Source organism: Anas acuta, chromosome 9 (assembly GCF_963932015.1).
Source record: "Anas acuta chromosome 9, bAnaAcu1.1, whole genome shotgun sequence".
In the NCBI taxonomy this organism is placed as follows: Eukaryota; Metazoa; Chordata; class Aves; order Anseriformes; family Anatidae; genus Anas; species Anas acuta.
The window spans coordinates 1,917,472-1,939,066 of record NC_088987.1 but is presented as its reverse complement, the minus strand read 5'-3'; the positions used below and the strand labels follow the sequence as shown (position 1 = coordinate 1,939,066).

At 43.7% G+C, this 21,595-nt stretch overlaps 1 long non-coding RNA gene across 1 annotated transcript; it reads right to left on the bottom strand.

Annotated features, from left to right (window-relative positions):
- Positions 1 to 240: 240 nt before the first annotated feature.
- LOC137861150 (uncharacterized) lies at positions 241 to 20,203 on the bottom strand. Its single transcript, XR_011099420.1, has 7 exons — positions 20,092 to 20,203; positions 15,200 to 15,523; positions 13,715 to 13,766; positions 12,508 to 13,205; positions 12,223 to 12,422; positions 4,843 to 4,951; positions 241 to 2,961 (listed from the first exon to the last, which is right to left on the bottom strand). It is a non-coding gene; the product is annotated as an uncharacterized lncRNA (long non-coding RNA).
- Positions 20,204 to 21,595: the final 1,392 nt, after the last annotated feature.

The following is a 21,595-nucleotide window of genomic DNA, read 5'->3' as shown; positions in this document are numbered from 1 at the left end:
AAGAAATTACATTAATGTATCTGGGATATTTAATAGGAGAAAAAGGGTGTTTTTCCATTAGCTATTACAAAACGTTTGCCATGCCACCCCTTTCTTCCCATTCACTTCAGTCTTCACCTTGGATGTGACCTTGCTGGAGCGCGGTGTGGCTGCAATGTGCAGTGTGAGTTAAGCCCAAGATGATTCTTAAAGGCATTGCTGGTGAGACTTTATGCCACAAATAAATACAGTAGATTACTCTTAACCTCATACTTTAGAATGTTTATTACAGATGCAATTTCTGTCTAACCATAAATCAAAGTACTTAAAGTGCCATATGATACCAAATGTTTAGTTTAACAGCATAAAATTGAGCAAAAACTGTGTACAGTACTTTATAGATGCTATAAAATCCTTGTGCTTGTGGCCTCACCTTTTTGCATTGCCCAGATCAATCAAGTTCACTGAACACCCTGGATAGTAAATACCCACGTGAAGCAACGATTAGCTTTCACAGTTTAGTTCTCCTAAGTTATTACTGTCCTCAGCAAAAATGCTTCAGAATACGACAACATTGCAAAGATGTAGGAAGTGTATTTAACATGATAAAATTTACCTCACCATCGTTAGCCTATTAGCCGTTCTTTGAAACAAAAATCTTGTGCTTTGCCTCCATTTTGCACTAGCAACCTATTATGAAAGATCTGTCATACACAGGCATACAAACATTTTTTAATCACCTCATGTGGTAAGGAATGTGTTATTATAAAGCTCGCTGCGTCCTGTGCTCTTCCTGTCTCACTCAAGTGCTATTGGACTTACATACAAACTCCTTAAGACGTGTCTAATTTCTGTAAACTATTTTACATCAGAGAAAGATGAAAAAAGGCTGAGGAAGCATTTTTGCACCATCAATCTATGTGAGACCAAAGATCTTGGCCTAGGAAACCTCCTGAAGTTCAGAAAGCAACACTGCCAAAGCAAACACCTCCTCCCCTCTCAGCCGAAGAGGCTCAGCTGAGTCAGACAACAGACCACAGAACCGAATGTCGTTGGTTTATTGCTCTTTTTTCTAAGCTCATCAAGAAAAACTGCTCTTCAGATTTCCCAAAATTATTCAAAGCCCCTAGATATTCCCCAAGGGAAGCAGCTATCAGGCCATACCTCCAAGAGCAAAATCTGCTCAGGTAATGCATAAGCAAAATGCCTGCAGTGAGAGCGTAAGAGCAGTCATCCACAAGGTGCAGCTTCTTCAGCACTTGCAGTAGGCTTTCTTTTAGTATTACTCTCTGGATACTTTAACCAAGGTGGATGACAAGAAACAAAGCCAAAAAAAAAAACAACAAACAGTCCATCAGAGGCTGCTTAGCACACCCATATGCACCTAGAGCCAAACAGTGTCCAGAGCTGGGGAGGGAAATATGAATTGGGGGACTATGCTTGAATTACTAGATAACACTTCTACTTTGCTCAACATATATTAACAGTGGTAACCCTTAAAAATCTCCTGGTTAGTTGGTTGAAATGCTGAACAAGCAGAGATGCCTGTGAAGTGCTCTAACACAAACACTGAGCCACAGCATTTATCGGATGCTCCGTCAGTGAAACGAGGCACTCACATAACATTTTAACTTTTTTTGAGAAGCGTACTCTTTCTCCTAACAGGATGGACACTACATGTTTTATAACTAAGCCCAGCGGCTTAGGAAGGAAGCTCTGGTGTTGACTGAAGCACTCAAAGGTTAGTGCAACACACCGCCACCGCGCTCTGCCCAGCCGCCCGGGGCTGGAGGAAGTCCGCACCCCTGCCAGGGACAGCGGTCACTGCCGCTGGCCACAGAGCAGCAGAAAGCAGCATACAGGCTCTCTGTCGCCGGGGCTTGACCACTCGTTTTTTGGAAACACAAGCATTTAGGGTAACAGAAGTGGTAGGAGGAAGGAGCTGGTTCCCACTGACTCCGTTGCAGGCCTTCCCGTCTGCCCTTCGTAGCCCTGTAGATGTGCAATGTGCAGAGCTCACCCCACAGACAGCATTCTTCAGTGGATGTGTATCAGTACCACCACCCAGTAACTTGGGTAGCAGGCTACGACACAGGCAAAGTACCCAGCAAGAACCTCCTCGTTCTAACTGCAGCATAAATCCTCGTAGTTTCCAAACCAAGGCCTTCAGTTATCAGCCTCCCTTAGTTACTTGTACTCCAAATACAGATCTCCTTTTAGCCCCCCGCCTTGTCCCCCATCCCCTGACCCCCACCGATGCTGAGTATTTTATGCACATCAAGCTGTTCCTCATCAGGCATTTCCTCTGCCCTCCAGTGACTGAACTTTTCTGGAGAGTTTCCAAGCCAAGGGCAAGGTGTTTTTTTCCTCCTCTCTCCAGACAGCAGCCCAGCCCCGAGCAGAGCTTCCCAAGCAAACAGCTTTACCCCGTGGCTCCATCATCTTCTGAACTTTGGGATTCGTTCCTCGTTGGTACATCTGACCCTGCGGCTTGCTTCCTTGCACATTGCTCTGAACCGAATCCTCTCGCCTTTATGCAATTTGTTCCTCACCATTCCCACTAGGCACCAGGCCCAAGGAGCTGCTTTCCATGTTGGAGCTGTAAGGCTGTTTGTTTGGAACATCTCTTCCCCTGTGCAACCTCCCACTTGGGATCTATTTATCTAGGTACAGCCTGCTTCACAGCAAGGGCTCTTTCCTGACAACACCCTGATAAGCAGTGCCCAGCTTTATGCACGAGCTTATCCAGCTGTTGTTATCCCAGGAGACTCCCTGCTAGCAATTTTTATTTTCCTGACTGGTGGACGCTTCCCTTTGCTCCAGTGCCCCAGCACTTAGAGGAGTTCTTCTTCCAGCTGCAACGCTTCTAGTAGGCAGCATAGTGTACATAGATACTTTATCCACTCCAGGTGTTCTCAAAATTCGGTGATCCTGCACAATTGTTTGCAGAGACCAACAAAAACAAGTGTGGTATAACTTCACCTAGCAGTTTATAAAAAAAAAAAAAAAAAATCTATACGTGTATTTGACAAGCATATATTAATTATTCTTACATGATTGAGACTTTTCAAAATAAAAACAAGAAATGCAGAATCAGTACCATGCCAATAATTCTGAGTCCTGTCCCCTTTATCCCTGAGGGCATGAGGCTTTGCTCTCTTTCGTCACCCCAGGAAAGTGATACCATGAGAAAAATCACAAAAAGCACTCAGGACAGTTAGACAAATAAAAAGAAAAAGCATAATTCCTTCCTTGTTGGCAAAGAACTGGAAGCCAGCAGTTTATCTACCTGGAGAGGGAAGGAGAAAATTTCACAAACAGATAATCAAAAATAAAATGAGGGCATGATATTCTGCCTAAGCATTTGTTAAAGTGAGGGGCTGGAGAAGGAGATGAAATACACAGCTTTCTTTTTTACTTTCCTTCAAAGAGTGAATGAAGAATTATTCTGCACAGCAAGAAAATCACATGCAATATCATTCAGAAAATATATTGTTTCCTTTAAAAGCATCTTGCTCAACACTTGATTTCACATTTTCATTCCTTAGAGATTACCGTTCTTTGCATTTTTATATCTCTGAGTTCACCACCTTGTGGTTTCAAAGTACAAACAACTTCATAAATATTACTCAGAGCATTAGGGAAAAAAAAAATCGGGCAGATTCACGTCCTTCCACATAAATGACAAGTGAATAAATACAAGTTGCATGGGTGACTAACTGAAATATAACAACAACCCCTTTTCCTGGCACTATGGAAATACCAGCAGTGCCACACGCAGAGGTAATCAACACTGAGCAAATGTAGGGTAAAGTTAACATGGTCCCAAAGCCTCAATGGCCAAAGTTTCAACGAAGAGGCATTCTAGCTTTGTTAAATTTTAAAATTTTTTACTTGAAGATATCCTTTTATATATACATATACCCACGACGGGTAATATGCATATATCACAAATGCTTCTGCCTGCAGTTCTTACGTGCTGTTGATCTACACTGGAGATGCGCTTGTGTGTCTGTGTGCCTGGAGAAAGCTGATGCCCCAGCCCAGACCCAGAGTGGGAACCCAAGCACCAGAGAGGGTGCTTCCGTTTGAAGGGGAAAAGGAGCAAAGGGTTTTTTGGAAATGATGGTGTGTGAGCATAAGTGTGTGGGGGAAGCAAAAGTTCTGAGAGGGTTCTCACCAGAAACTATGCTTTGCTTGTATCATCTTGCACTTATGACTTGTTTTATTTATGTTTAGACATCTGTTTAGGTGAACCCTAAATTATGGCATCCTCTTAGCACCGTGCAGAAGGGCAACACAACGCAAAACGAATCACGGTGACGTGGGAGGGCTGTGACCTTACCTCTCCCCCCATTGTCAGGAACAGAATTCCCAGCAATGTCAGTGCCTAAATTACCATAACTGGGCATATACATGTAAGCCATGACTGCACTGGGGTGAGGGAGGCAAATCGCACTACGCTGAGCTGCTCTGGGACATTTCTTTGGCCTTCACACATGCAGATCTATATCTATCAGATCTATAATGAGTCATTTGCTTTATTTTAACAGAACCAAAGTCTCTGAAGGGGAAGCTCATCTTGAGGAAGAGCTCCCACCACACAGACACCTGTACTGGAAACTCTGCTTTGTCTCTTGAACATTCCCACCCCAGGGCTTGTGCTGGCTTCTCTGACCCCAGGCTGCCAAAAGTCCTTCCTGCTCAGGTGCCCCAACAACTGCCGGCTCCCCAGAACCAGCTGCAGCTCCTTTCCTGCCCCGCCTGGGCAAACCACACCTGGCACAGAGGCTGGGCAAAACCCAGCTCACTCTTAGGGATTCCCCTGCACATCCACTGCTTCTTTTAGTTCCTCTTCCCCACCTGTTTCTGTGCCTCTAACTGCTTGCATTTCCCACAGATCTTCTCCAAGAGCCTCAGGGTTTGATAGCGCTGCCTTGCTAATTCATCCAACCCAAACATCTCCAAAGCACTGCAAGTTTCAAATAGGTTTACAGGCTCATAAATATTCTTATACACCCCCAGGAAATAAAGTTCTTAAGTTCCTCACAGAAGGGAAACTTCTTGGATAAATTCTGTTGCAGCAACACACGGGAGGGTTTTTTTAATATTGAGCTCCACTGCAAAAGGCTGGCAGTGATAACAGGACATCCCGCAGCACTGGGTGAGAGCTTGTCTTACAAATAGCAGTTATGAACCGAATCCTGCAAACACAATGCCAAGAGATGCAACCTTTTATTATGATTCTCAGTCAAAAGCCCAGGGTCTGCACTGTAACCATCAGATGAAGTCATAATGTAGAAGAAATTGAAGAGGAAAAAAATACAAATTTTTCTTCTTTTCCCTTATCTGGAAAGCAAAGAAGCAAAGGCTTTTTTTTTTTTTTTTTTTTTTTTTTCTTTTCTGGAAACTTGAGCAGTGAGTTCATGCGCCATATCTACAATGTGATCAACAACCACAACATATTCAAATAAAATACAACAACACGGTGAAGTGATGTGACACTTATTTCAAATACCTACCATCTACCAACAAATGCCAAGCATACTGCTTTATAAAATTATAGGGAAGTAACATGGAAAGAGAAAACTGAACTCAGGAAAGGGAACAGATAAAAATCTTGCTTTCAAGAATGATGCCAAGTCATAACATCCCATCCTGGCCCCTCTACAAGACCTGGCGAGTTTGCTTCCCTTGGCAAACCGTGCGAAATCACACTTCGTCCAGCTTATAGTTACACTCTTAACAATAAGAGCCTTGGGACAGACTTCGTCTCTGAGAGCTCCAGTCAACTTCCCTGACAACCAATTTACACACAACCCGCTGGTGAATGAGCTGACTCCTAATTTATTTGGGGCATGTGTCCCTTGGTGTCTTTCCAGGCACCGGTAACCACTGTGTTATTTTGGATGGCTTTCCCGCACTGCATGGGAGTGTTTACATCACTACGAGAAGAAAAGAAACAATCAGTGGTTTTATAACTTCTTAAAACCTGATTTTTCTAGGGAATAAGATGGCCAGTAGATTCATCAGAGGTGAGAGGGGTCAAACAAATGCTCTCACATCCCAGCCATGCTCTGGTATGTGCTGTGGAGGGCTGGGACCAGCAAACCCAAGGCGCTCATGCTTCCTTCTCCCCCTCTTGCAGCCAAGCTGCCAACAGACACAGGGCTAATCTCACAAAGCAGCCAGGATCTTTTTTTAAAGAAAGAAAAGGACATTTTGCCATGACATTTTTTGTGCCATAAAGTTTCATAGAAAGTGGCGCTGTCCTCATTGACTCCTCAGCCAGGAGCAGCCTGTACTGCCCAGGGTCACATTTTCTCCAGTAATTTAGTGCTGGATCCTGACAAGCACCTCTGTGGGACTGAGAGCGTAGACCTGCACGTCTGGGTAAGATTTAGCTAAAACAGTGAACAAATACACAGATATTTGTGAACAAATATCTACTGAACAACAACAAAAAATAATGAGCGAGTATTCACATAGAGCAAAAGTCTAGCTTTGATAGTAAGGTGTCCAAAATCTGCACCATGTAGGAGACAAACTTTTCCAGAGTTCACAGGCACCAAAGTCACACTGCAAACTACTCAGAATTCCTCATTTTTTGCCTGGAATCTGTATTTGCAAGTTTTCTCTTCCCTTTAAAAGCTGCCTGTTCCTGTGCCTTACACTACTCTCCTTGGTGAGCACAGATCAGATTGTTCTCGGTGTGTTAGCACGCTTGAGCAGCCCTGTCATGGTTATTAAAAATATTACATATGCCAAAATATTTTGACTGAGAATGTGAAAAACATTTACAGCATCCACAGATCCCTGTCTGCTGCAAGCCTTGTGAAGAACAGGCTCAAAATAAAACGACATTGGTGGTTATTACCACTGCCAGCCTGCTAATTAGCTAATTACCAAAGCAACCACCATGACGAGGAATGCGCAGATCAGCCCAGGCAGAGCCGTGGCATCAAAATGCCCAGGGTGAGCGGTGGGACAGAGGAGAGATGCAGGGGCAGCAGCTATGCATGGAACTGTTCCTGCCTACAGCCTGGGCGCAGGGAAGGGAGCCTTGGTTACTTGCCCCTACAAGATACTTTGTGCCACAGAAACGGAAAGCAGAGCTGGGAATCCCAAACTCATGACAACGATAACCCCTGCGAGCCTGCAGAAGAGGCTCAGCATACGGCGGAGCAGAAACACACTTTATTTAACACACTTCCAGGTGTAGGCTTCCACACTTTGCTTTTTCATGACTGCAAACAACAGCAGAACAGAACACCTCGATATAAGCTTGCTCCAAAGTGTGACTCTTTGTACAGATTTGCCAAAAAGGACCGTCCTGTCTCCATCCCTAATCGTCCCAGCATCATTTCAGCTTCTGCTCTCCCTTCTCCTAGCCCTGGCTCCCAACTTACTGCAATTTCTGCCTCACAAGCAAGGCCAAAGTTTCTTATAAAACCCAAAAGAGCAGAGCTCCTCTCAGCACGTTTCCGGCCATTATTCCCCTAAAATATTTCCCACCGGCAGCCTCACGCCCAGTGTCACTCTGCTACAAAGCCGAAGCGCCGGGCAGATAACGTCACAAGCGTTACGCCCGGGAGATAAGGTCCTGATAGCCAGCTCCGGCCGTGGAAGGCGTCCAGCAGCGGCGTGCAGCCCAGCAACCTGCCCCAAACACCGAGTGAGTGCTTCCAGGATGTGGGAGAGCAGCCCTGCGATCAAAACCAGCCTCCCAGAGGTCCTGGGGAGAACTGATGGCTGACTCACCGCTCACAGCACGTGCCTTCAAGGAAGCCAACAATAAAATAAACGGAGTGACAAATGGACTCAAAATTGGCTCCCCAGGGCCGGGGGCACCCTGAGCTGCAGCCTACAGCAGGTTTCAGACCCTCCCCACCCCAGCTGGATGCAGCAAGTGCTGCAGTGAGAGTTTGGGTAGGGGGTCTGTAGGAAAACAAACAGCATCCAGATGTAAATGACCTGCTGCCGCAGCCGATTTGTTGATTCTGTAAGAAAATCTTGGTGCTGTTGCAATGCTTTCCTCACTTGCGTCTGCACTGGATACTCAGCAAATAAGGATTTAGCAAGAAGGCATTGTTAAACTAGGAAACACTCCTCCTTCAGGACAGATTTTTTATACTCACTATTAATAATCTGCCACGACACTCCTGCAGTTCCTCTGAGTTAGCACTCAATATTGCCCCCAAAGTGACAATTTACTGCTGACATGGTAGTCTTAGGCTAAACCGTGAAGCCTGACAAACGGTGGTCAGATCTCTAACCCCCCCAAAAAGAAACAAACAAACAAAATAAAAAAAAATAAAAAATGCCAAGTACTCAAAATTTTAGTGTAACAGCTAGGGAAAGGGACTAAATGTGGAAATTCCATTCCTCAAATCCAAGCTGGTACATCTGAGAAGGAAGGTGGTTTCAGAAGCAGGCACTGTGCACAGCCATACTTAGCGTGTTCCCAAAACTGAGGCTGAGAAAATGTGAAACTGGCATCTGCCTGGTGCTGCAACCCTTGAGAGCATGGCTTTAGGGAACATAAAGATGTTAAAAAAAGAGCAGCAGAGATATTCCTCTTTCCAAATGCAGGCCCGAACACACAGAACTGTGGCAGTTGCTTCTTGTGTCTCCAGGCTAACCCTTAGCAAGAAATCATTCCTTGGGGGATGCTGAAAGGGTTGCTTTAGTGGTTTGTTGGGAGGTCGTGAGTTTCTTCCTTTGTTTGTTTGTTTTTTTTTTCTTTATACCCAACTCAGAGTCCAGCAAAAGCAAAAAAGAAAGATTCCTGCAGATATTTGGCCTTCAGTTCTGTCTTTCTGTGCACCCACGTTGGGGCCCTGGAGGACTGGGGAAATCCTATATAGCAAAGGTCAAATGATCCCCACCGGCAGACTTCACTTAACAAAGGTGGAGCCAAGAGACCTTGTGGAATAGGCTCATCTACCTGGCTTCAATGTTTTAAGGACAATTGCTCCTTACCACTAAGAGAAATAACCTGACGAGGGGGTTAGTGGTTAGAGTTGACCTAATGAATTAACTACAAAAGGTGCATAAGGGTCATATTTCTCTTAGTCATTTTATGAGGACAATTAGTACAGAGCCTGTTAAATTAAGATAAACAAACATAAATAAAAGAAATAAATAAAAGAAAAAAGAAAATGACCTTAAAGGCAAAATTGCTGTCATAGATTTTCATCTGTCTAGTCATGACAGATAAAGAATACAGCAATCAGAATGACTTTTCTTGACAATGTTATTTAAATTTGCTTTTCTGAGATCTCTTCTTTATGCAGGACTTTTCAAAATCTAGCGCCATGACCTCTGACTGCAGTATTTACTTTGGCTGCATATAAACTATCATGTATAAATGCCAGGATCTGGATCCTCACTCTCTATTCAGGTCAAGGACCGGGCTGAAAGTTTTCATCCTAATCCACAACATAGCACCCTACCAGCTCTTAGGAGGAAAATTAAGTCTATCCTAGCTGAAAGCAGGACAGCTGTTTTCTGACAGGTCATGGCAAGAAGATTGGTTGGCTTGGGGGAGCTTCTGTACACAGCTTTTAGGCTGCAGCCAAAGTGTTCCTCTAGATCTGGAAGTCTGAAGATGGTTGAGTGCTTCGAAAGCTGCCTGGCAGAGAAGGACCTTGGAGTATTTGCTGATAGTGGGCTGAATATGAGCCAGCGGTGTGCTCAGGTGGCCAAGAAGGTCAACAGCATCCTGGCTTGTGCCAGAAACGGTGTGGCCAGCTCTATACTCAGCTCTGGTGAGGCCGCACCTTGAGAACTGGGTTCAGTTTTGGGCCTCTCACTACAAGAAGGACGTGGAGGTGCTCAAGCAAGTCCAGAGAAAGGCTACGAAGCTGGTGAGGGGCCTGGAGAACAAGTCCTACGAGGAGCGGCTGAGGGAGCTGGGCTTGTTCAGCCTGGAGAAAAGGAGGCTCAGGGGCGACCTTATCGCTCTCTACAGATACCTTAAAGGAGGCTGTAGTGAGGTGGGGGTTGGTCTGTTCTCCCACGTGCCTGGTGACAGGACGAGGGGGAATGGGCTAAAGTTGCATCAGGGGATGTTAAGGTTGGATGTTAGGAAGAACTTCTTTACTGAAAGGGTTGTGAGGCATTGGGATGGGCTGCCCAGGGAAGTGGTGGAGTCACCATCCCTGAAGGTCTTTAGAAGACATTTAGATGTAAAGCTCAGTGATGTGGTTTAGTGGAGGACTGGTTAGTGTTAGGTCAGAGGTTGGACTAGGTGATCTTGGAGGTCTCTTCCAACCTAGATGATTCTGTGATTCAATGCTTTTAATACACAATTACTGCAGGCCCCGACCCGGCAGCTGACAGCACCAAGACGTGCTGGCATCCCTGACAAGTGCACAGGTGAAAAGTAAATCACTCAGCTTTAAGATTGGGTGCTAAATCACAGGTCCCAGTTTTATGATGTTTGCCCTGACAAAGCCATGGCTTTTCCTGAGGTAAACAATCGCCTTTGTTCTCAGGAGGTCACTCACCCAGGGACGGGCTGCATGACCTCCCCGGGTCCGCTCCCATCCCACTGTCCGTGACTTTCGGTGCTGATCTTCCATCTCCTCGTATCTTGTTGTTCAGAACAGCAGATTTCTGTTCCCTTCTCTACCTCATTTCAAATTAATTTAATTTCAGTGACCTCCCTTCCTGATATGGTCTTTGAATTGGGTCCTCTCTGGATCGATCTTCTGCTTTCAGAAGTGAAATATTTCTATTGAAGGCCCCTCCATTTTAGGTGGCCTAATTATTGCAATTAATTGCTTCAGGCCTAAGTAGCAAGTTTTCAAGCCAATGGCAAATTTTCTCTGCTCCTTCTAAACTGCTGCCTTCACTGCAAACACACAAGGTTCTCTGTTAGGATCCCGAAGGCCAGAAAATAAATCATTAAAAAGAAATACCTAAATCATAACAGCTGCATAATCTCAGCATAAAGTAATCTTTTCCAGTAGGTTTTTGTTCTTTTTACAATTTCAAGGTTTCATACAGAAAAATATTTTTATTTGTCTTCAACAGAAGTTAATAAGCGTGTCTGGTTTGCAACCTCACTTGTGAAAGCAAATGGGAGGCACTTCCTCCTACCTTTGCATGCACTATGTTCCTCTAAGTCTTTTTTTTTTTTCCCTAATTCCTCAGCTACAATTAAACACGTGCAGATTTGAGAATTCACTGTCACTACAGTCAGGTCCCCTGAGCAGCGCCAGTGTCACAATGAGGCGCTTGCACAACCGAGGCTTTTTTTTAAGCAAGGTCACACTTCATGGATTTAATATTACAAAACCACATAATTACATTGGGCTCCAACCTAGAAGGCCGCATGGAAGCCCTGCACAAGTTACACGAGGCTAAATCTGAAGTCTTCTGCACTGACAAATGGTCAGAATACAAAGTGGGGATTGCACGTATGCCCATGGGGGAATATGGCTAAAAAGTACCATCCTCCCCGTTTTGCTGTCTCCAGTGATGTATTACTAGGCAAAACTAAATTGCTCTCACAAGTGCTTTATAAAATCCTTTGCATTCTCCACTCTGTCCATTAACGCATTGTGCCTTGCCTGCATTTTATCTGTGCAAATTTGCAATTGCAATCTGCACAGGGCTGAGCACTGACTGCTGAAAGCACCCAGCTGCTGTGGGACCACTTTATTTTTCCCCATCTCTGTCTGCAGCTCATGCATTATGGCAAAGTTAGAACAGTTAAAAATACACGTTTAGCCTTCCAAAGACAGCCTGCAGAAAATAGCATAGCAGAATACACAGAAACAGGAGCAATGAAGGACCTGGCAGTCAGCTACCCGGCATAAACCACGGCTGTGTTACATCAAATTACTTTGGAAAATACTTTAACACGGTCAGTACAAAGGTCCAGTTATTAAAATTAAGATTTATCATTGTATAGAAGCCAAAAGCATACAGACTTCTTAAAACCTAATATCCTGCTTCTCAAAAATGTGGAGGAGAAATCCAGGAAGCATACACTCAGCGATGTTTTTATTCAAAGTGAGCGTTATTAGTACCTCACCAAGTGTTTGTTAGAAATTTATCTGGAAGATGTTACTGAGAGAAATCTGCTGTTTAAGACTGGACTGTGTCTCTCATAAGCAGCAACTTATGCACATGTGTAAAAGGTTTATTTTAGTCCTGCTGTGATGAGATACCATTGCGCCCTTAAGATGTCACCACTCAAATATAAATGTTTCCAATATTGATATCAATTACCTTACTGAAGGGGCTCACAGCACCAGGATCCAGTCGTGCAGTGACAGTGACACGCCATAATTTTTGCCAGGGGAAGGAAAAGGACTCAATGGAAATTGGAGGTCATCAGCACTTCCCATTATTGTGCTTTAAATATGCTCAGCACTCGCTCTCTTGCCATTGTTCTTCGCATTCACCTTTGGAAGCAGGGTCAGTCAGAACTGTTTAAAACAAAGGCAAAAGAAAGTTTCAGAATGTGCTTGAGCCATCTGCATGGAAAACACTGCAGTTGTAGTTGTATCTTACACAGAAGAAAGAAAAAGTTCTCCCTCTCTTTGTTCACTCATTAATTTTCTTCAAATCATTTTGAGTTTTTTGGGGACCAGACCAAGCACAGAATACCAGTCTCAGTTAAAAATTATTGGGGCAGGTGGGTGGGATAAGGGATTCAGGAAGGAAATCTTAAACACAGGATTCACAGCAGTGCTTCAGCTGCGTGTTACAGCTCTGTTTGTGCCATGTCCATGTGGTGGGGTTCTCTGCCCATGACCACCTTACAGCTCTGCAGCCCAGCCCCGTTCCCACCTGGCAGCACACCTGCTGCCCATTTCCAGTGGAATCACATCGGGCTATTAAATTAGCAGCAGGCCCTTTCGTCTGAGATGTTGATAGAAATTCCTCAGCACATTATAAAAACACCTGGTTAGTTGTACCAGGCAGAGCAAAATCCCCCAGCTGTGGATGTACCTTTTCTTAAAAATGATAACAGAAGCATCCTGAAGATAGCCTTACCTTGTAGCCCTAATTGCACCTCTGTAGTGACATTGATTCAGCACAGACACCGGCGTTAACCCCCTGCCCCCCGCGAAAACCAAACAGCAGAGGACTTTGTTTTATGTATCGCACGCTGATCAGAACTTCCCTCATCCCAGGCTTTCATTGCTAATGCTTCAGTGTCAGCAGGAGAACCAGAGCTCTTCCAACAGAAAATGTCAAATTTGCATCTGTGAAATATAAAATATTAATCTGGTTTCAGCCATAAATTGCATTTTCTTAAAGCCTTGGGAGGGTATCAAACCAAAAGCCCTGATGTTTCACTTTGATTTAGTGAAACAGCAGAATAATTTCCCCGATCACATTATAACCCCTGCTGGAAGGAGCTTAGCTAATGAATTAGTGGCTTTTAGTCAGTGGTAACAAACACGGGGCTAGAAGCACACTTCATCAGGTGACAAATAATGTGTTCAGCAAACTGCAGGAGAAACCTGGTGACTGCTCCGTGCCTTTATGGCTCAGCTCCGGGCATGCAAAAAGTGCAACGAGTGCCCAGTGACTTCACCTTTATGCGAGATGCCAGAGTGACTGCAGCTCTGTGGTTTGTCTGGGGCTGGGCATTAACATCCCCTGAGCTATGTTAACACCCTGATCGTTACTAGATAAACTGATTTAATGTCTCATTCCCCATCAGTAAAGTATCAGTAAAGATCCATAAAATTGTTAGAGCTTGACTTACCAATCTGCTGGTGTGTAAAATTAGAGACCGGGGTGTGGAATTCCAAAGCAATCTGATAAAATATGGAACATTTGAATATATCAAAGGCTCATTTTTCCAACAACTATTTAGACTATACTTGACATTAAACATTTCTCACTTTAATTTGCTCTGTTTCTCGTAGAAGCTCTTAATATAAAGGAAAAATACCAAACATTAATACCGATTTGAGCAGTTTTGACTGAATGCACAAGAACATTTTTTACAATGGCATGTGGTGAGAGCCGAGGATACAGATGGTCAGTTCGCTGTCTGTTGTGATAGGATGCAGGTCTGCAGCACTCAACTCATATCACTGGAGATTTGCCAGGTTACACACGTTTTCCTAAATTTAATGGCACTGAAAGTTGGAGGGCTTTCTCCTTGTAGTCTCTCCAACTGGCATTAATGTCTCTGAAAATTACTGGGTAGTGCTCCTCTACTGTTCTCCACACACTGTGTTTTTGTTGAGCCTTTTATTCAGTCTTATTATGGGATCAAAGCCACTGCTGAGATCATAGCTTTCAAATGTGACTTGGATTTTTTTCAGTATAAACAGTGTTTAAGTGACTATAATGCTCATGAGCAGTACCACATTGGCCACTCTGAAGTCTGTGCTCTGTAAGCGATGTTGTTTCTCCATATTTTCTTTAATCCTCAAACCTAACAGAGAGATTTCCATTTCAACTCCACTATCATCCTGCTGGTTAAACCCAGCGGCATGATGTGAAGAAATAAACACAAACAGTTTTTATACGTATACACGAGGAAATGAGCACACATTTGTCAAAACAGAATGACTAATCGAGTAAAAAGTTCATTTTCGTAGAAGTTCTGGGAACGCACAGTGATGCAGAAAGGAACAAAGAAGGAATTATTCCTAATCAGAACCAAGAAATGAGATTACTCTTAGATGGAGCAATGGGAAGGAAACTGCCATGGACCAATCGGAGAAGTGCTGAGAGAACAAACTGTTCGTTAGCACATAGAGTGATGTATATCTGAATTTCTCAAAGAAAAATATGTTTTTATTCCATATTTATCTAATGCTCAGAGTAAAAATGTAGCTCCAGTTTATTTTTTACACTGCATAAGTAGTATCTGTGATAACTACACGTGCCTCCTGGAGAAAAATCCCAAGTGTGAGATGAGTTTAGAAGGTCCTGATGAGAAACCTGCCTTTATTCAGGGTCTGCATCAGGACTGAATCACCTGGTGTTACAGGGAACACTGTAAGAACAGTAAAACTAGGGACGTGTCAATTGTCACCACGCCATTTCATAGGCGTGAGCTGAAAAATGGGTAGTAATCCTACTAACAGAAGTATAGATTAGAGTGTTTTCCTTTGAGTATATCTTAAAAAAAAAAAAAAAGTTCAAAATTCAGTATATGAATATAAGTTTCCACATATAAATCAAACGATCTTTGAAATGTCTCCCTGCAACAAAACTGTATCTTTCTTCTTACCAGAGAATTAAGGATAAAGTTTACTTCTTTTCAAGTGAAAACCACCAGCTGATCTGGGGAGCCTTTCAATGAGGAATGTTTAGTTGGGTGCTTCATCTTTGTTCTGAGAGATTTCAGAAACTTTGGAAAAGAAACAAAGAATGAGGGCAGGATTTTTGTCTGCCCAGCTGTTCAGGACGACTGTAGGGCTGTGCCTCCACCAGTGCTTTGCTCATTTTGCATTCTGACCGTACAGGTGCTGGACCTTCCATGTAGGCACCCCCTGCTCCTGGTGAGAGAGGACACCTGGAAATGCTCCCTGCCCAGAGAACAGCGGTCACAAACCTGAGGAGGAAAGGGAGGATAGAGTGAGCAAGACTATGAAAAATGCATTTCCTCTCACCTCCTACCTCTGCTGGATCTTTTTGAATACGTCACCTGCAAAAAGACAGTTTGTGATGCAGTGGTAAGGAATCCGGGGTAAGAATTCACTCATTTGTCCCCACCTTACTTAAAACACTAACTGAGCCGTTGTTCCCTTATTGTGCAAACATTTAATGCCTTGTTTAAACATTGAGCAACTAAACAATTCAAAAATGATTGTTCTGTTGCAATGCTTATTTAACAGTGACATACACTGATTCTTTAATAAAACAGTATCAGAAACGCCTGTGTTTCGAGGTGATTTTTATTGCTGTCAGCTATGAGGTAAACGTTAACCTCAAACAAAATAAAACCCTGTGTGTAAGGCGAGGGGTCATGACTTAGCATCCATCCAGATCTGCCAGGAGGAATTACATACGAGCAGTGCTTTTAGAAGCTTCGTTTTAGACTCCATCTTTCGGAGATCTGGGGTGCTGTCTCCACATCTCTGGAGAGGCAGGAAGGCCATGAGAGCTGCACAGAGGACAGAAAGAGCCACCAAGCATCCCGGCTCTGCCCAGCCTTTCGGCTGAGTTCCTCCCGTGGTGACCACCAGGAGCACAGAGTTCTCAGTCACCTTTGTTTTTCTATCAGCAACACTTCGGGCTTTAAATGGCTGCTTTAATTTCCATGTATTTTTGAACAGGCCTGAACATGTGCCCAAGATCCGTTTTGTTTTTAGAACTGTGATTAAGAAGCATTGTTCATTGTTTATGCTCACACTCGTCTCTGTAGTGACTGTATCTCATGGGGCATGTGTTTGCTGGGGCCAGTCTATAAACCGAGATTGCTCTGAAGTGTGTTAATGCCATGCAGAATCAAAAGAAAATCTAAACAGATTAGCAAAATGTACACCCTTTTAATGTTAGAATAATAGCAGTAATAAGCTGCAATCATTTACTCTCCCTTGTAACACATAGCCTTTCACTTTTCTTGGGTTTAGGTCATTTCATATTTATTCCCATTTTCTAGCACAAGATCATTTCTGATTCCATTATTTATGTCTTAGATTTAGCCATCTGCTGTAAGCTCCTCTCCTTTCTCAAGCCCAGCAACCCCTAGGCAATGTCTGTGCCAGGAAATACCCCGCAAACCTTTCCTGCTGACAGGCCGGGCAGCTTACCCCTCTCCCAGAGCAGCCTCTGCAGATGCTGGCAGTGCAAGGCATGTGGCATTGGTCTGCACACTTGATCCTTTATAAAGGTTAAGAAATTAAAAGTAGCTGTAAAAGCGGTACATCGTAGCTTTGGGACTATTCCCCAGCACAGATGAGTTTAGATGTGGCCCTATTATGAGATACACCCTCAAGAAAATCCCAAAGAATCAGTGATGGTATTGCCATAGCCAGTTGCAATAGTTAAGGATGCAGCCCAACGATAAGCAATTTTATGCTGCATTCCCCAGATACACAAGATACCACCATTAAATTAAGAGGAAAATGGATCCAAATTGTATGCACTTTCAGTTGCTAGAATTGATGCTAGCACATTTATACTGCTACCACTGTTCGTATTTTGGAAAAAAATGCTGCTCACCTGAGGGAAGAAAAAACAAATAGTGGGTAAAATCCACTGGCATCCACTGGCACAGTAAGATCCTATAGTGTGCTTGAGAATTTCTGTGTTCTTCTCTTTCACTAGGCTCACAAAGTTTTTCCTTATTTAAATGTTTGATGGGCTGTCAGAGGTATTGATCTGATACGCTGAAGCTACAGCAGATTGCAAGAAATGCCACATGGCTTCAAACATCTGGGGAGAAGAGAGTGCAGTGGGAGATTAAAGGTGATTTACACCTCCAGACATAGCCTCTGAACTAGAGGAGCCTCTGAGCAACAAGACCACAAATCCTGATGGATAATTCACCGGAGAAGTTTGCCAGCAGCACAGGAGCAGTTAAAGGTAAAACTCTGAAGCTTACTCATGACTCTGAATTTTAGATGGTATTGGCACACATTTTAAAGGCAATACACAAAATACACAAAACAATGCAAGCAGATGGCATCAATCAATTTGCATATTTTGGCTAGGAGGGATTATGGATTATTAGACCTTGACTGACACAGCTATCAAAACCCCTTACACTTCAAGTGTTATTCCCCTGTACTGTCCCAAACAACTTGCACTGAAGTAATGAGCAGCTTTCAAGTTCTTACACTTTCCTTCATATCCCAGCTCCAACAGTTCTGGTCAAAAACAATCCCATAAATTTAATGGGAGAACAAGTCAGAGTCCTTGAAGCCAATAAATATTTGTTGTGACATGAATTACCTTCAACCGCTGCCTCTCATCTTGTTTGTTTTTTGGTTTTTTTTTTAGTTCCCTATGGAACTATTACAGCTACACTGCAAACCTCCTCCTAGTCCAATCAACACAGGTTTTTAGAAGACTTTTTTACTATATGCTCACTCAAAGTATAGAAGGTGTCACTTTGGCTTTAACATGGCCTCCCTTTTTGGAAAAATACAACACACATATCAAGAATGTTAAGCACTAACATCTGCAGGAAAACAGTCTGAGCTGAGTCACAAATACACCAACCATTGCAAAAAGTCTGCTACCTGGATGTGCAAAAATGGAAACTGTTGTTTGGGACACAATGTATATGTTCATCTTTTTAAAAAAAATCTTATCTATGATCAGAAAGACCTACAAATAGTTAGAAGCCTTTAAAACCAAATTTCCCTGATAAAAATGAGCCACACTAAAAATGACATACATATTTTTAAATCTGAGCTTAACCATAGGCAAGGTCAATCCAGAAATGCATAAAATGATCAACTATTAAAAGCTTTATTTATCCAGGGGAAAAGGAAAAAAAAAAAAAAAAAAGACAAAAGAAAAAAAAAAGACATTACACAGAAAATAAGCTCTTGTGATTAATTATTGAGAGTAAAAATCGAGATGTAGTTATTGGTGGCATAAAAAAAAATGCTATGCATAATTCCCTTAAAATTAAATAAGAGGGCCATAAAGAGCTTGTTTTTAACTACAGCAAGACACTGAAGTTAGAACTAGAAAAGTTGCAAAACAAAATAAACTGAATTTTGTCCAAATTCAGTGTATTACATTACAGTCATCTGTTAGTGATTATGAGCCAGTGAGGTCTGTTGTAAAATGCTTACAAAGGATATAGAAATAGTCTTCAAATATGAAACAAATTAGGAATAACTGGCCTCTAAACAAGTATTTGATGTATGAAAAAGATGGTAAGAAAACGAAAACCTCAGAATGCTTTTTAGACCAGCTGTCCAAAACAACCCTCGCTTCCATTTCTGAAGGGCCCAAATCAGACGTGACATAAGAGTGATGTAAACTGCTGCACAGCGTTGATGCTGGGAAACCTGCCATAATGTACCATTCGTTACAGAAGAGAGAGCGAGAGGGGGGTTATTAACATGTAACTTACACCACCACCCTCCTCTCTAACATGGACCAAGTGAATCAGGATGAGAGGTATGAAGATACTATTGAGTAACAACTGCCTGTGCCACATTCCAGCTAACTCGAGTACGTGTACCCCTTCGAGCTGGATCACTAGCTTCTGTTCTCTCTGTTCAGACATTGCACACTCCATTTTTACTGTAACCAAAAAGCCTGAAGCAAATGAGCAGAGCAGGGCTTGAGGCCTGACTCTTACAGGATGCACTTTCTGCCTTTAAGGACCCCAGAATTTCCCTTACAGTAAGGACTTAAAATAAATACACTTTCAAAATTTTGTGAAAGCAGCAAATGCCTGTGTTTATACATATTTAGGAGCATGTCCCCAACCCTGACCTAGACCTACTCAGCATCTGAGCTTTTATTTTTCCAAGTAAAAATGTTTTAAAATGTGGAGTCATGTTAGATCAACAGTAAATTATAGCAACATAATCTCTACGGCAATTTAGGAAATTGCCATGGAAATTCCTTTTTGTCCCTGCTCTGCGATACAGGTTTTCTACCCATATTGACCCCAGATCTCAGTTACTCACAGTCTTTGTTGTGCTCTGGAGGAAGGAAACAACCGTATCACTGACAGGGATGCTGACAGAGAGAGCAGGAAAAGGAGGAGAACATATGAGGGAAAAGGAAGCACACAGAAAGTTAAGGATGGGGTCAAAGCTTCAAGGCTCAGCACTGAGACATCAGGGATTTGCAGGTTTTCCAGAGTTAGTGACAAAGGGCCAGATTTACAAAAGGTATTTTAAACTTTTACCTCTTCTTTAGGACTCTGAACTTCCACAAAATCCAGTTGTGAATGTGAAGCCTCTGCACAGGGTGGTTCTAACTTCTTCCCTTGAATGGGAACAGCTGTGGCACATGAGCGTACTAATGCTGCGTGCTGGAAAAGCAGGCACCTAGCAGTCCTAACCTCCTCCCTGCCCACCCTGTTATGCCTCTTGCACCACAGCATTTCTCACCAGATACCCCTGCTTCACTCCGTGGCTTGCCAAGGCCTGTCAGCAGCCTGCAGTCCCTTTGCCCAAGTGATTTCTCCACTGCTTGTCCTACCTCGGGAGCGCTGCTGTGAGGAACGAAGTGCGTGAAGCGAGCTGGCAGCATCAGGAAGCAATTGGCACTGCTCAGGCTCCCAGTGTCAGCTAAGGAGAATGATGCTTTGTATTTCATTTTAAAAGTAACATCTGAGTTGTCATCGCAGTGAAGATAAATGAGGAAAGGCTGGAATGTGGTGGTTTCCTCTCGCTAAACAGAGAATATTGGAGACAAACATGGCAAGTGTCCGCGTAAGGAAATAATTTGCCTGTTCCCTCGGCAAATTTCTATAAACATTTCCCCACCCAAAATATATGGAAAATGCTACTTTTCTCTGAAAAGCGGCCGTATCACACCAGATATGACATTAAGCAGTGCGTTGTGAAACCAGGAGAGGTGGCAAGTTAACCAAAAGTCAACCTTTCGATATGGGATACAATTCCGGTGTGGATGAGAAATCTGCAGGACATCAAGCACACAAAATACCTCTCACACCTCAGGAAACCCCAGAGTTGTTAGCGGTGGGAAGCTGGGACAGTATTCCTGGCAAGTGTCACCTCATCTTCCTTCTTTCTCCGGGTAGTCACTGCCAAAGGCTACTGGGCTGGGTGAACTGGGCTGAGCCTGCCAGGATGGCGATGTGTGTAACTGCTTCTTGTGTGTCATTCCCAAAACTTTCCAGCTGTGCCTCGGAGAGACGCCTTCAGGGTGTCTCTGAGAGAGCAGGTTTAGTTTTGGGGGGGTTGTAGGGTAAAAACGGTGAGGAGACAACAGCTGCTTGTAGCGCAATGGTCTATATTGGCTCTGCTATCTGTCATTAGAAGCGTTTCACGCATGGTACTTGAGAATCACAGAATCACAGAATTTTCTAGGTTGGAAGAGACCTCAAGATCATCGAGTCCAACCTCTGACCTAAAACTAACAGTCCCCACTAAACCATATCCCTAAGCTCTACATCTAAACGTCTTTTGAAGACTTCCAGGGATGGTGACTCCACCACCTCCCTGGGCAGCCCGTTCCAATGCCTCACAACCCTTTCAGTAAAGAAATTCTTCCTAACATCTAACCTAAAACTCCCCTGGCGTAACTTTAGCCCATTCCCCCTCGTCCTGTCACCAGGCACATGGGAGAACAGGCCAACCCCCACCTCGCTACAGCCTCCTTTAATGTACTTATACAGAGCAATAAGGTCACCCCTGAGCCTCCTTTTCTCCAGGCTGAACAAGCCCAGCTCCTTCAGCCGCTCCTCATAGGACTTGCTCTCCAGGCCCCTCACCAGCTTCGTCGCCCTTCTTTGGACCCGCTCAAGCACCTCCATGTCCTTCTTGTAGCGAGGGGCCCAAAACTGAACACAGTACTCGAGGTGCGGCCTCACCAGAGCCGAGTACAGGGGGACGATCACCTCCCTAGCCCTGCTGGTCACAGTGTTTCTGATACAAGCCAGGATGCCGTTGGCCTTCTTGGCCACCAGAGCACACTGCTGGAAGAGGGATGTCCCCCCGCCTTGAGGGGACATTCGGGC